The sequence below is a fragment of the Entelurus aequoreus genome, linkage group LG04 (genome assembly GCF_033978785.1).
Source record: "Entelurus aequoreus isolate RoL-2023_Sb linkage group LG04, RoL_Eaeq_v1.1, whole genome shotgun sequence".
In the NCBI taxonomy this organism is placed as follows: Eukaryota; Metazoa; Chordata; class Actinopteri; order Syngnathiformes; family Syngnathidae; genus Entelurus; species Entelurus aequoreus.
Window position 1 is genome coordinate 47,266,427 of NC_084734.1, and position 14,995 is coordinate 47,281,421.

The 14,995-nt window shown below is 38.0% G+C and overlaps 2 protein-coding genes across 6 annotated transcripts in view; one reads left to right on the forward strand and one right to left on the reverse strand.

Moving 5' to 3' along the window:
- The window catches only part of LOC133648689 (MAM domain-containing glycosylphosphatidylinositol anchor protein 2-like), a 562,410-nt gene that overhangs the window by 523,001 nt on the left and 24,414 nt on the right, over positions 1 to 14,995 (reverse strand). The window lies entirely within an intron of this gene.
- Positions 1 to 14,995, forward strand: part of LOC133647864 (uncharacterized) — a 40,503-nt gene that overhangs the window by 5,735 nt on the left and 19,773 nt on the right. The gene's annotated exons all lie outside the window — the stretch shown is intronic.

The window sequence follows — 14,995 nt, forward strand, 5'->3', positions numbered from 1 at the left end:
GTATTGTTCTCTAAAGCCTAGTGGTTAGAGTGTCCGCCCTGAGATCGGTAGGTTGGAGTTCAAATCCCAGCCGAGTCATACCAAAGACTATAAAAATGGGACCCATAACCTCCCTGTTTGGCACTCAGCAACAAAGGGTTGGAGTTGGGGGTTAAATCACCAAAATGATTCCCGGGCGCGGCGCCGCTGCTGTTCACTGCTCCCCTACAGCTTTCTTCTTTGCTGTCTTCATTGTTCATTAAACAAATTGCAAAAGAATCACCAACACAGATGTCCAGAATACTGTGGAATTTTGCGATGAAAACAGACGACTTAATAGCTGGCCACAATGGTGTCCCAAAATGTCCGCTACAATCCGTGACGTCACGTGCAAACGTCATCATACCGAGACGTTTTCAGCAGGATATTTCGCGGGAAATTTCAAATTGCACTTTACTAATCTAACCCGGCCGTATTGGCATGTGTTGCAATGTTAAAATTTCATCATTGATATATAAACTATCAGACTGCGTGGTCGGTAGTAGTGGGTTTCAGTAGGCCTTTAAAGGCAAAGACTACTTCCTGACTATGCCGACATATCAAAGGCAATCTAAAATGAACGTGTACTTGCAAATGATACTCAGAAGTGTAAGAAAAAAATATATAACATCTGTACAGCAGTTATTATCATCTTAATTTTTAATTTTACATTAAAAACATTTATTTGTATTATTAAACAAATCAACATGTATTAACACTTTTGAACACACATAAAAGTACAATAAAATGGTACCATTAACTACAGATATATCAGCTATTTATTTTCAGATGTGAAAGGTACCCCTCCCTCCCATCCTTTCTCTAGCATCAACTAATGTGAAAAGTACAGTGATAATTTGGTTTTCATTGGTAATACAGTACAAAAGGTGCAACAAAAAACGAGCATTTTTTCAAGAAATCCAATAAATCGGTTACAGGCACCCAAAAATATTCACAAATAACCATTGCAAACATCAAGATTATAATTACGTACGTACAAAGAACATTGAGAAATACATATAAAACACTTTCTATATCAAAGTGCTGGCACTCGCAACTTTCTTTGGTCCAAGGGTGGATTATTTTGCAGTCATAAAAACACAGATGATGTCACCAATGCATGGGAAACATTGTTTGGACACTTGATTCCGCAGAATTATACGCTGGTAAAGTTTGTTACGCAAAATGTTTGGGCGTACGATAACCAAGACGGTATTTGAAAACGAGGGAAAAACGTTGGCAAAATCTTTTGTTGATGACCAAATCAAAAAGTGCGGCAGACTAAAACCAAGTTACTACAGAAATATGGATGTTGTCCCAATAGAAAATAGGTGAAAGGATAATATGTAACTAGAAATTCCCGCGGAAATTTTGATTGGCCTGCTATCTGTGCCCTGGACCTCTGGCCAGAGGTCGTCGGAAGCTGTCGTACTTTTAGGATGGTGCAGAGTGTCCGAATCCATTAGTTTTAGGTGTAAGTGTACAAAATGAGCTATAGAGCTAGCCTAAAACATTAGCATGTGCGCTAAAAATGGCATGCTCACAGTAAACATGTCTCACATATCAAGTAACACGGTTGTAAGGTGTATGGCTGCGGAAATAGAGAAAAAAGGGGAAAAAAAGCGAAAAAAAGTTAGTGTGCTAATATTTGCTTGCTAGCATGTTAATGTTTGCATACTAACAAGTGTCACGTACCAAGTTATTTGAGTCTGGGGTAAACAAGCAAATTTAGCTAAAAAAATATCATGCTTACGTTGGCATGCAAGCAAGCTAACATTAGCATGCTGTCAGTTAGCTTGTGTCGAAAGTAGAGGAGTGTGTGAACAAAATTAGACGGTAAACACTGAGCTACGTGAAAGCATGGCTGAGCTACCAGAGGAGGTAATCCTGTCTTTTTGGCGTTTGTCTCAGAGCAATCGTCCATTAAAAGGGTATGTACCCATTAAATTGGCCCATTTATTTTTTATTCGTGAAAAGTGTCGCCATGGTAACACGAAATGTTCAAAACTTAAAGTACCACCGTAGGCGCGAGTGAGACCTTTCCGATGGTATAACATATGTGTGGGTTTGTTGGCAGATCCGTCTCGTATTAATCATAAGAGAAACGTGCGGAACTATAATAATAAAAGTTGAAGTATGAGGAATAATAATATGGGCTGCTTGCATTGCAGCAGGCCCATAATAATAGGGGTGCTCCAAAAATCTGTTTATTTTTCTAAACTATTATTGTTTATTCTAATTCTAAATCGATTTATAATTTTCAATAATTGATTTTCGAGAATCAAAAATATACTGTATATTACAAGAATCATGTTGAATCGGGAATTGATTCTATATCGACTCAGCGCCCTAAGAACCAAAGCGAATTATGAGGTGCCATAAGATTCCCACACCAAAATAAGGGATGTGAATCTTACAAAAACTCCTGATTCAATTTGATTCTGATTCTTGGGGTGATGATTCGAATCAGAATTGATTCTCAATTCAAACCGATTCTCGCAATATATTGTTTAGTATGATGTATAAATAAATGAAATAATAAAAACATTTATCATCAAAACTGCTGACACGTGACGTATGCAAACAGCCTAAAAAAACTTTTTTGAAAAATCAATTCTTGAACATTTCATATCAATTAAAAAAAAAATTATAAATAAGAATTGGGATTCGGATGTGAATTTATTTTTTTCTGGCATCCTTATAAACAAATCTATAAAGTGGGTAGTTGTGTCATATTTGACTATTGTAGCCGCAAAAGTTGTTGGATGGGTGGGTGTGGTGGTAATATGTATTTCAAACAGCCTTTTAGAACTAACTGTATTCCTCTTCTGAAATACAACTGAGCTATTTGTTGGATCAACACATGTATTACACACTGAATTAAAGGACTAGTGAAAGTTTACAGGCCAAGGTGGCAGTGGGAGAAGTCCAAGTGTTTTGCTATAAAATCTCCACAGCAGTAACCAAGCAATCAGCGCCAGATTGACTATTGACCTGCAATTTTGCACAATCAAGTCACTGGTTAACTTACGGAGAAAGCGGCGCCTTGGCAAAGCCTCACCGCTCAGGGCGATCACCTTTGATTACATCCTGAAAACACTTCAACTCTTCCCTTATGTAAATTATAGAACCTCAATTGGAAGAAACGTACCTCATTTAAACTTTGGCATTGCAGTAGTATGATTTAAAAAATAGTTGTTTGCTTCTTTTAAAGGGCCATAGCTGTACATTTGCTTCTAGTTAGCTGTTTTGGCTTGGCCACAGGAAGTCATTAAGCTGGAGGTGATACCCATCAGGGATGAAGCCTGTGGGACTTTGTCAGTCTGGCAGAAAGATGGAGCGGGAGTGCTACGATAAAAGTGAGCCTCGCTGTTGGAAAATTTACTTTCACAGCTGAAATGATGATCATAAAAAAACATAAATACCACAAAGCAAGTTATGCACTCCATTTGACATGTAATAACGTGTTAGAATGAATGTTGCACATTTGCAACACACATCTTATGTGTTGAACTGTCTCAATAAAAACAGTCTTCTGTTTTCAACAAGCTAATTAGGCTAACACACAACCAATTTACAGTACTCATTTTTACATAGAAATATAATCAAGTAGTGACTGCCAAGTCAAGTCAACAAATGAAAAATAACCGGCAGGTCAAAACACAATAGCAATAACCACTCTTGCTGTAGACGACCTCATGATTCGTCATTTGTATTCTTTCACAATGTGTTCTGTATGTACAACTGTAACTATTCTTCATAAAATGTGTTTTGTGTTTAATACTTGTGGGTGTCTGCATTGAATTTACATTATTTATTTAGGTAAAAATTGCCAAAAACTTGCATACACAAAGTGAGTGACCTATAAAAAAACACACACACACAACTGGCATGAAGGCAAGGTCATTTAGATGTGTGCGCAGACTTCTATCAAATTTCTACACAGTTTTATGGAGCACTTTTACAGACCCCTGGTCCTTACTTCAAATCAACTCTCTGTTCCTCTTAATGCCAAAGTCACATTACATACGCCACAAAACTAAAGATTAACTCGCTCAGCCCGCAAGTTGTACTGACTCATAGGTGCAACACAGGTTGAGGACTCAAGTTTCAACGATTCACAGCTTACTATTGTTGTAATGTTGATACTCATAATTTCGGGGCTTATTGAATGTAACCTTGTATGTTGTATTGTTAGCGTGGTAAGGACGGCAATGCATTTTAAACTGAGAATCAGACTCTGTGTGATTCTGTCGGAAGGCTACAAGGGTTACTTGTACAATATCATCCACCAAGTATTTGTTGCAAGCTGCTGAGTCTGCATTCATTTAGCACCGACCTTAAGCACTGATGATGTCTTCTTTTTTCGGTCAGGTTACTAAATCAGGTTTACATCGGCACCGGCGCCAATATGGCTGATGAAGACTCTTCTTTCATCAACGCCGGGGTTGACAAAGACTAGAGTTTCACTGACTCAAGGGTTGAGGAAGACTTAAGTTTCACAGACTTACAGGTTGACAAAGACTACAGTTTCACCGATTCAAGGGTTAATGACAACTTGAATTTCAACGACTCACAGGGTAACGAAGACACGAGTTTCACCGATTTACAGGTTGACAAAGAGTAGCGTTTCACTGACTCAAGGGTTGAGGAAGACTTAAGTTTCACCGACTTACAGGTTGACAAAGACTAGAGTTTCACTGACTCAAAGGTTAATGACAACTTGAATTTCAACGACTCACAGGGTAACGAAAACACAAGATTCACCTACTTACAGGTTGACAAAGACTAGAGTTTCACTGACTCAAGGGTTGAGGAAGAATTAAGTTTAACCGACTTACATGTTGACAAAGACTACAGTTTCACTGACTCAAGGGTTGATAACAACTCAAATTTCAACGACTCACAGGGTAACAAAGACTCCAGTTTCACCGACTTACAGGTTGACAAAGACTAGAGTTTCACTGACTCAAGGGTTGATGACAACTTGAATTTCAATTTCACAGGGTAACGAAGACTCGAGTTTCACTGACTTACAGGTTGACAAAGACTAGAGTTTCACTGACTCAAGGGTTGAGGAAGACTTAAGTTTCACCGACTTACAGGTTGACAAAGACTAGTGTTTCACTGACTCAAGGGCTGAGGAAAACTTAAGTTTCACCGACTTACAGGTTGACAAAGACCAGAGTTTCACTGACTCAACGGTTAAGGAAGACTTAAGTTTAACCAACTTACAGGTTGACAAAGACTACAGTTTCACTGACTCAAGGGTTGATGACAACACAAGTTTCAACGACTCACAGGGTAACGAAGACTCCAGTTTCACCGACTTACAGGTTGACAGAGACTAGAGTTTCACTGAGTCAAGGGTTGATGACAACTTGAATTTCAATTTCACAGGGTAACGAAGACTCGAGTTTCACTGACCTACAGGTTGACAAAGACTAGAGTTTCACTGACTCAAGGGTTGAGGAAGACTTAAGTTTAACCAACTTACAGGTTGACAAAGACTACAGTTTCACTGACTCAAGGGTTGATGACAACTCAAGTTTCAACGACTCACAGGGTAACAAAGACTCCAGTTTCACCGACTTACAGGTTGACAGAGACTAGAGTTTCACTGAGTCAAGGGTTGATGACAACTTGAATTTCAATTTCACAGGGTAACGAAGACTCGAGTTTCACTGACTTACAGGTTGACAAAGACTAGAGTTTCACTGACTCAAGGGTTGAGGAAGACTTAAGTTTCACCGACTCACACAGGGACAGACTTGAGTCAAATTTCTGCACATCCACTTTGCTAAAAGTGACTCAGTTGACTGAAGTAAAACGAGGACCTGATTGTGACAGAATGTGAATCAGTAAAAGCAAAAAAGATTTCATGTTGTCGCCTCACAACTTTGCCACCACAAACCTTTTTGGAGGCCATGTCAAATAGCAACTTTCATCTTCCTGGCACACACCCGACATCCATCACCCTCCCTTTCTTAATCTGTGCGTTCACATCTGCAAATGATAGCGGCAGGTGCACACACGGTCGCCATAAGAACGGACGAGGTTCTTTTAAGGCCCCTTCTTGAATCACTTCCTGCAAAACAACGTCCAGGCTCACCATCAGGATTTTGTAGCGTGCGTCCGTAAACGAGGTCCCTGCCAGAGTGGCTTAACGAAGACAACTCGATCGAGTGACTGAAACATAACAGCAGACAGGAACAGACGTTCATATTCAATCAGGCCGCATTCATCATCACCGCCGTCGCTTTGATGGCGGCGAGCATGAATAATTCTTTGTGATTGGAGGCGCTGCCACTCACGATGAGACGTCCGCTTGCGATAAGAAGACACATCACACAGACGGAAAAAAAATCCTGCTGTTCATTAGGAAGACTCCGACCTCGCTACGTGGATTATATAACCCCACGCGCAACGGGCGTCGCTTTAACCGCAGGGGAGCCATGATTCAATTAAACATGTCGCCAGATTAGCTCTGAAGCAGGTAAGAAAGGACAAATAAACTTCATAATGAATTACTACAAAAAAAATGATGCCAACTTGAAATAAATGCAATGATTCTCATTTCAAAGGGTGTCATTTAATTTGTAGCGTGTAGTTGGACGTAATTAAAAGCTTGAGAAGCGTATGAATAAATGCACTAAGCAGCTGCTCCACTGAGAAATCCATCTGTCAACACCAAAGTGATAATGACGATAACGTGTTCTCCTGGGACTTCAACGTCAAGGTCTGACAATAACGATGCATACCTGCCCTAGTTCTCTTTTCTTTGTTTTTCTTGGAATATGTAAAGCAAACGTGGGTTTGTGACTGCAAAAAATGATGTTCTAATTGACATTTTTATTTAAGCATACTGAGGTACATCGGTTTTAGTTGGGCATATGTTCCAAAAAGTCAGACAAAAACCGCATCGTAGGAAAGTGGAAGCAACTTTGGCCACAGGAAATGCAGCACTACATTGGGATACAAGAGCCCCATCTTACCAGTTTTTCGGGATATAAGCTGTCTCTCGGTTAATTGCTGGCTGCAAAACAAGTTTACCTTTGGGTACTAATAAAGTAACCTAACCTAACTTAATTGTATTGATTTAGGTTAAAAGCAAAAATTTTGTTTATGAGGTTCCCCACCGCCAGTTGGCGTAGCGTATGTCAGAGTGAGCCCGTTAAGAGCCGACCAAAACATCCAGTCTTAGAGATGGACATAACTTTGTTTTTCCATGTATGGGAAGGAAGACAGTGAGTATGAAGGACAGTGCTGAGGATAAGAAGTAGTTGATATTCATTGAATTAAAGAAGTAAATGACCAAAAACGTGACAGAACATGTAGATATAGCTAACTTGGTGAAGGAGTTGTAGCATAGCACTGCTAGTCTGCACCGTGCTGAAGCCGAAAGAGTTAATAACGCCAGCCAAAAATGCTAAAATAATATCGACAAATCAGACATTTATCCATTAAAATATGGAGAAGCTGCTGATGGTGTGTTTGACGGAGAAGCAACTGGAAGAAGACACTGTAGAAGTTCACTCTCTTTTGTAGTTGTCTGTAATACAATCTATTGTATTGTTTTATACAATATTTATTATCTAAAAGTTAGTTTTTGTTTTTAGAAGGCATGCTACAATTGGTGCTGTTTTGGTGGGCCAGGCAATTAATTGTATTTCATTTTAATGAGAGACACTGTTTTACCATACAAGTGTTTGAGGATATGAGCTTCACCAAAGAATCAATTAAATTAATTTGTTCCAGACACCCAAAAAGCATGTTTTAAAGAAATTATTAATACTTTTACAAGTGGAAAACAGAGTGAAATACATAGTTCACAAATTAAAATGATCAGTTCTTTCTTGAATTCAACAGTGTTGCTCACCTTCTTTATCAAAGTTCTTGCACTCGCATCTTTCTTTGATCCTATGGTGAATTAGTTTACGCTCTTATAAAATATAAACAATACAGAGACCGAGTCAGCAAAAAACATGATTCTTTGTTTGGGCACTTGATTACACGGAATGATTCGCGGGCAAACATACCAGCCTTTGGATAACAGACAGTATACGAAAAATGTTGGCGGAAACTTTCTGTGAAAACCAAATCATATTAAAAGTGGGGCGTACAAAATCAAGGTACAGTACTAATGTACTTGCTCGTATTTTTGCTTGTCTTATACGTATTACAAGATTAGATTTTCTTCACGACTAATAGCCTTACAATCTAAGAATGCTAAAATAAAATTCCTAGTTTCTGGAATACAGTATACGTAACTACACTTCATTATTATTTACTTAATTTTTTAATGTAGTATCTGTTTAACAGCATATTAACTACTGTGTTTGTATTTCTTTGGTAATGTAGATACTAATATATTAATATTATTATGGTAAGCCAAACCACTAAAAGCCAATAAAATTTGCAATTCCACGTAAAAAAAAAAGTCCCACAAAATGAAGAACTTCAGTTAAGCAAGCATCAAAGGATTAATAATTGGGTATTTTACTTTATCTTTGGCTTTTGGACAACACTAGTTATATACAAGTACTTAACATAAACTAATTAACAACAATTACAACAACAACAGCAAATAACTTGTTTTTTTACCTGCATGATCATTAACAATGAATGACTGACTTTTGGAACCAACTATTATTTTTGGGAGAAACTGTTTTCAACTCCAATCAAATTTTTGACAAAGTTCTAACACTAGAAGCCTGACCAGCACACATCCAGTATCATTAAAATGTTGAATTATTCCAATGGGACAGAACTACAAATGTTAAAGTTTAAAAGGCTGTCAGCAGGAGATGAATAACTGCACATTGTCAACTTTACACAGCCTGACATCAGTCTCAGCAAGTGTGCAAATGAAATTCAGAGAAATCTGTCGTCAGTCATATGTCTGTCAACTAGAAGAAATTAAAAGTGTTTAAAAAAAGCAATTAGATCACTGCAAAGCCTCGAAGGTAACAAAGGGTGACATTTAAGATTTAAACCTTTAAATGGATGCAAATAACAAAAGAGCTCCTGGTTGGAATGTCAGAATATGAGAAGAAAAATATGGGTTCTGGTCGGTTGCCGGCTTTGCCAACTTCATTATACAGTAAAGACACAAAGTAACTTTTGATTGACCACAGTCATGCAGCCAGAACGAACCTAAATGAATTAATACTGTGCTTATAGGCAGCTCAGGGTTTTGAGAGGATGTGTGCTACAATGCTGAAGCAGCTAGCCAGGTTACAATAAGCTTCTTTGGGCCGCTGGAGGGATTTGGCCTGGACTGATCCAGAGCTAGAGTTTGTTTCTGAACTCATCACCACCTCAGTAGGAGGTGAGAACAGCAGGACAGCAATTGCTCATTCACTTTTTCAATGCAAATCATGTATCCCCCTTCAATGTATGGACTTTAAGCACAACACCAATAAATCAATTTAAAAAACATACATGTTATAATAGGTCATAACTTGTTTCCCATTCAAAACAGGTTCAATGTCAATGTTCGCTAAAAATGGAATCTAGATGCGGAAAGTCGCAAAAATTGTCGCAATGTGACTGAGATGCTGTCATTGAGAGGAAAAGGGGACAGTTTACCATGTACTTCACAAACACTCACTTCAATGGAGCCGTGCCGGCACTTTATACACAAAACCCTGCACGGTGCACCCTTCTGGGGTCATTTCTTTGCTTGCCTGCGGGTCACACGGCCACCTCAAACTACCAAACTAACTCTAAAATGCAGAGGCAAACATTCCCCAAATGACTTCTACGTGTCAGGTGATATGTTTTTTTTTTTGCAAAGATGATGACTACTGGTCACCATAACACTGTGTGGGAAAAACACCTGCTACTACTGCAGCCAGTTGTGGACGCGACCACCTATTAAATATTTGTATTGGTAAATTGATGATAACTTGACAGCTTTTAATACTGTAGTTGGAGCACCAGTGTTGAAATAATAACTGATGCATTCCCTTTGTGAAGTCAAATTTATTGGTGCATTGCTATTGTGTTTTTCCTTATTATTATTATTATTTTTGTAATTATTCCTTTGGAATGTTAAAAAAATGCTGAACTATTTCCTAGTTTATTTGGTTTTAAGTAACAATGCTACAAAACTGGCAGGTTAAAAACAATGTAAAACATTGTGATGTTAATGGAGATTGGATGCGTAGCATAAAAACACACCTTGCTTAACTGCACACCCATAATATGCTAATAGATGTATTAATGTATATGATATATTTGATATGATATAAATTATATGATGCACATTACCATGTAAAATGTCTGTGCTCTGCCTACATAAATATGATCTGAGTGTAATTGTAATGAATAGAAACCCAGTAAAGGATTTGTGTGGTCTTCACGGGATGACATAACTGCATTGCGCTGCAAACATAGTTGAATTGTTTACAACTTAAAAAGCAGGTATTGATAAAAGACTTCCTTGCTGTGAGATGTTACATGATGTTAACCTCTTGTGCAAATAATTTTTTTCAATAAAAATGCGTGTTTAAAATCTTTATTTACACCAAAAACATATACTACCGATAAGAGTACCGATAAATACCGATATCGATAAGGGTATCGTATTGATAAAATCTTAACGATACACATCCCTACTGATTACTGAGCTGACCATTTTGAATGAGGGTTGTCACCAGAATTTCCGTAACCAATATAGATACATGTGAATTTCTCTGATTCTCAATATTCAATATCATTATATTCAATACTATGATAACAAACTAAAAAACCACACTATTACTACTTACTTTAAATGCTACTTTATTGACAAGTGTTTAAGACTATGTTATAATAACAAAAAAAGCTGAAAAAAATGAGTGTATTTGTGCATGACAGTATCGATTTAATACAACAGTTTTTGTAAATTTGACATAAATTTGGCTGCCAAAAGTTTGTGAATTTCTGGCAAAGATTCTTTCTTCGTCGTTTCCTCTCTTTTTTATCTCTCGCTTTAATGGTTGGATTGAATCACGTAAAACATTCAACTCCCCAGAATGGCTGTCACCTGTTGGTATTGCTACTAAAATATTTTTTTTTTAAATGGTGATTGATTACTGCACTGTGATAAACTCACGGACTGACTGCCGCCAGCTTGCTAGCTCGAATGCTAACATCAAAGCCTTATTTAAAACCCCATTAAGAAACAACATACCCCAATCTAAATTATATAAACACATTGCTGTCTGAGCAACTAAGATATTCAATTGTGCACATTGAACCTACAAACTGTGCTCTCTTAGAGTGAGGGATCGAGGATTACGAGGCGGAGGGGTTTTTAAAGTGTTTTTTTAGAGTAGGACGCCCCACAACGCTCGCTGGATATAATACGTAATAGATGTCATTTTTTACGCACTTTTCATTTGAATAAATCTGAAAGTGCTACAGTACAAACCAATATTTAAAACCATTAAAGCTTAGCCATTAAAACTGATCAAATACTAAAACTAAACCACTATCATTGAAGCATAGGAAACACAAAACATGCAAAATAGTGTGTTTTCTAAAGTGTGTCTATTTATTCTCATTATTAAAGAAAATAACTTAGTCAAAATATTTCAGTGTGGGTATTAGCACATTTAACTATACCACGATAATAATGATAACCGTAATCATTTTAGTCACGATAACCGTGACATGAAATTTCCATATTATTACATCCCTACCAAGGACGAGTCGCGCAGTAGTAGCAGTAGTATTGGAGATTTTTTTTTCCAGGGAAGTCCAAAAACTGGGGGGCGGGGGGTGTTCAGGACTGGGAAACCACAGGGTAACAAGGGTAAAAAAAAGCTTGACAGGTTTGGCCAAAGCCTAATATATAGCCACAACAAATTGTGATAGATATAAGCTTGAAGTTTATCATCAACATTCAATTACTACTGACTAAAAATTAAGCATATTTTACATTAGTAACACTACACACAATAAACAAAAACTGTTACTGTTATTGAAATTCATGTCACAGTTAAGGTATTCAAACCTGTGTCTGTATTCTTACCTACTTACGTTTAGATGGGGACTGAAAGTCTTATCTTTAAAAGGACTGGTGCCAACATGCAGTGACAACCAGACCTAAAAAAGAAGTTGCTATTGTTGCCTCATTTTGCTGCTAAATGAAAGCATTGAGACCTAAGTACAGCGATCAACAAAGAGGCTGACGCTTTTATTTTTACTTTACTGTCGCTCTTACCAACAGTCTTTAGATATACCAATGCACACACATATTACCCCAGTCAGCGCTAATCGTAACAACAAATCTTTCTCATTCTGCATGAATCACAGTTAAGGTGAGGCAGTTGATATACAAACCTCAAATCTCTGAACTTTAGCAATACAAAACAAGTGTAATTGTGAATTTTGTAAGAAGATGATGATGTTGTGCATGCTCTATGTGAAGAAGTAGTGGCAAGCAGGAAGTCGACAGGTACGTTTTATATATATATATATATATATATATATATATATATATATATATATATATATATATATATATATATATATATCAGAACACAGCATTGTCTTTTGTCGAAACACAGCAGTTTTGGTTTTGCTGTGATAACTATGACAATATGTTGGTATCCCATATTGTTGAATTTCTTACTTAGCAGCTTTTGTACATTATTGAAATAATTAAATTACTATTTATTTCAACTTGCACAGTATAAAATCCTTCAAAATAAAAAGGCTTTGTTTCAAACAAAATGTGCATGTTTTCAAATGTTTTGGTAGCGGTCCAGTCACCGTTTCAAAAGTACCAATTTTGAAAAAAATGACAATGATACCCATCCCTTGGGAGTGCTGAAAAAAAAATAGATTTACATCCGATTCGTGATTCTTATGTATTTCGATTCTATATTGATTCATGAACTTTTATTTACAGATATCAATAATAATAATTATCTTGAAGAAGATAGTTAGAGGTAGATTTTGCCAAGGCAACACTTTGTGTAAATGTATAATTCTGCTAGAGGATTTCAAGATAGTGGAACTCCTAAATCAGTGGTGCCCAGAGGGTGGCTTCCCAAATTTAATAGACATTCATACTGACCTATTTCAAGCTCACGCAATCATTGATAGTATGTCTGAAAAGCTACTCTATGGAACGTCACAATTTCCACCACCTTATTTTTGGTGGTATGTGGCTGAACTCCTCACTCATGCTGCTGTAAACTTCAAATTGTTGTGTTTGGCCTCTGGCCCATTGGCATTTTGGCCCTTGGAAGCAAAAGGTTTGGCAACCCCTGATCAAAACAGGAGTTTGTAGACTCCGCAAACCTGACGAGACTTCAGTTCAGCGAGCAAAAAAGGCTTTCACTTGTACGCAGGACTCCAATGTCACTTTTTACGTCATCACTTGGTATCAAAGCGAGGGCAGAAGCTTTGAATGTGGTTGACAAAATTCTGTTTTTGGCTCCACCGAACTCTTGGTATCTTGACCAAAGATTTAAATATTCTTACTAGTCTTTTCAAACCAAAGCCCTTAAAACACGCCTTTAAAGTGAGTCCAAGAATCAGAACAGAGTGGATCCAACTTGGTCACCCTAATTAGAAAATCAAATGGACACAGTAGAAAAGTTCCAGACCTTCCAGTCCTTGCTGTGCTTTTTCAGATGTCGCATCTCCCGAGAACCTCGCTCAGAGGGACCTGACATTTGATTTGATTAAGCCGCTTCTGTCGGAAAACCCACCCACCAGGTGGTAGCGAGCAATTCCCAGCACGGCTCGGTGCACGCTTCCACTCGCAGGAAGGATTACAGTCAGTGTATACCGTCATTTGCCGCTGATTGGAGCGCACGTACTGCAGACATCCATCGGCGCTTCTGGGTGGATTGCAGTGAGAGACAAGCCGGAAGATAAGGATGGCGAGTGGGAGGCAAGGCGAGAGAGATGGAGTTATCCTCGCTCTCATTACAGTGGGGAAATGTGAGGGTCCCGATCCAAGAGAATGATGAAGGACTCTGTGGAGGAGGCCTCTGAGAACCAACAAAGACGGCTTTAGTTTCACTGGCAGCATGAATTTGCATAGCTTAGAAGCCAGCGCGTCTGAACCCATGAAAAGACACAACTGCCGATTGCTTGGACCTAAAAGTGAGAGAGGGAGGGAAGCAGGACTGAGAAGAGCGAGCACTTGGAACTTTCCTCAGTGAAAAAGATGCATGCAAGCATGCATCCTTGCCAGCGAACAAGTCCGAGATGAAGTAGCGAGCAGACAAAACATTCGATATGAATGCACAACTGTCATGTTCCATTCTCGCCGCCTCTTCTCGTCTTTTTGAGGGGGGTAAACATGGATACGTTCCAACAGTTCGGTTTGGCCTTATCGTTAAAAGGCCGGCTGGGTATTCGACCACTTGTTCACACCTTTTTGATGAGGCAACAACCACAACAGGGGAAGACATTGATTGGTGGACATACTTGGCAACAATAGTCACTACTTGAAAAACGAGTGCACCACCGCACTCGTTTTTGATGCATTACACTTGGGATGTACTTAGGGCTGGGTGGTATGACCCAAAAATTCATAGCACGGTATAAATTGAATCCTTTCACAGTAACAGTATATATCGCCTTATAAATTTTGCAGTGTACAATTTATATTGGAAGTGCTTCTGAATAGGTTTTGTAGTCCGTTAGCAAAGCTTCATTGATTTAAAAAACAACAACAACAAAAAGCAAATATATCATGTAATTTTTTGAGCATGTATTGTGCAGAAGAAAAACAGAAGTAAGGATAGTGCCTCAGAAGTACAAATATTCTTACAAAAATAAAGTGGATATTGTAAACAGTACTTAAAGTAAGAGAGGTTTTCTATAAGGCAAATGGAAAAAAACAGTAGAAAGGTTCTGTAATCCAAAAAACATTACAATTTCCACATCTTAAAGAACACAAAAATAAATAAATATTTTAATAAGACTAATTCATGTACACAGAACAGGCTTTTTGTTCTCTTGT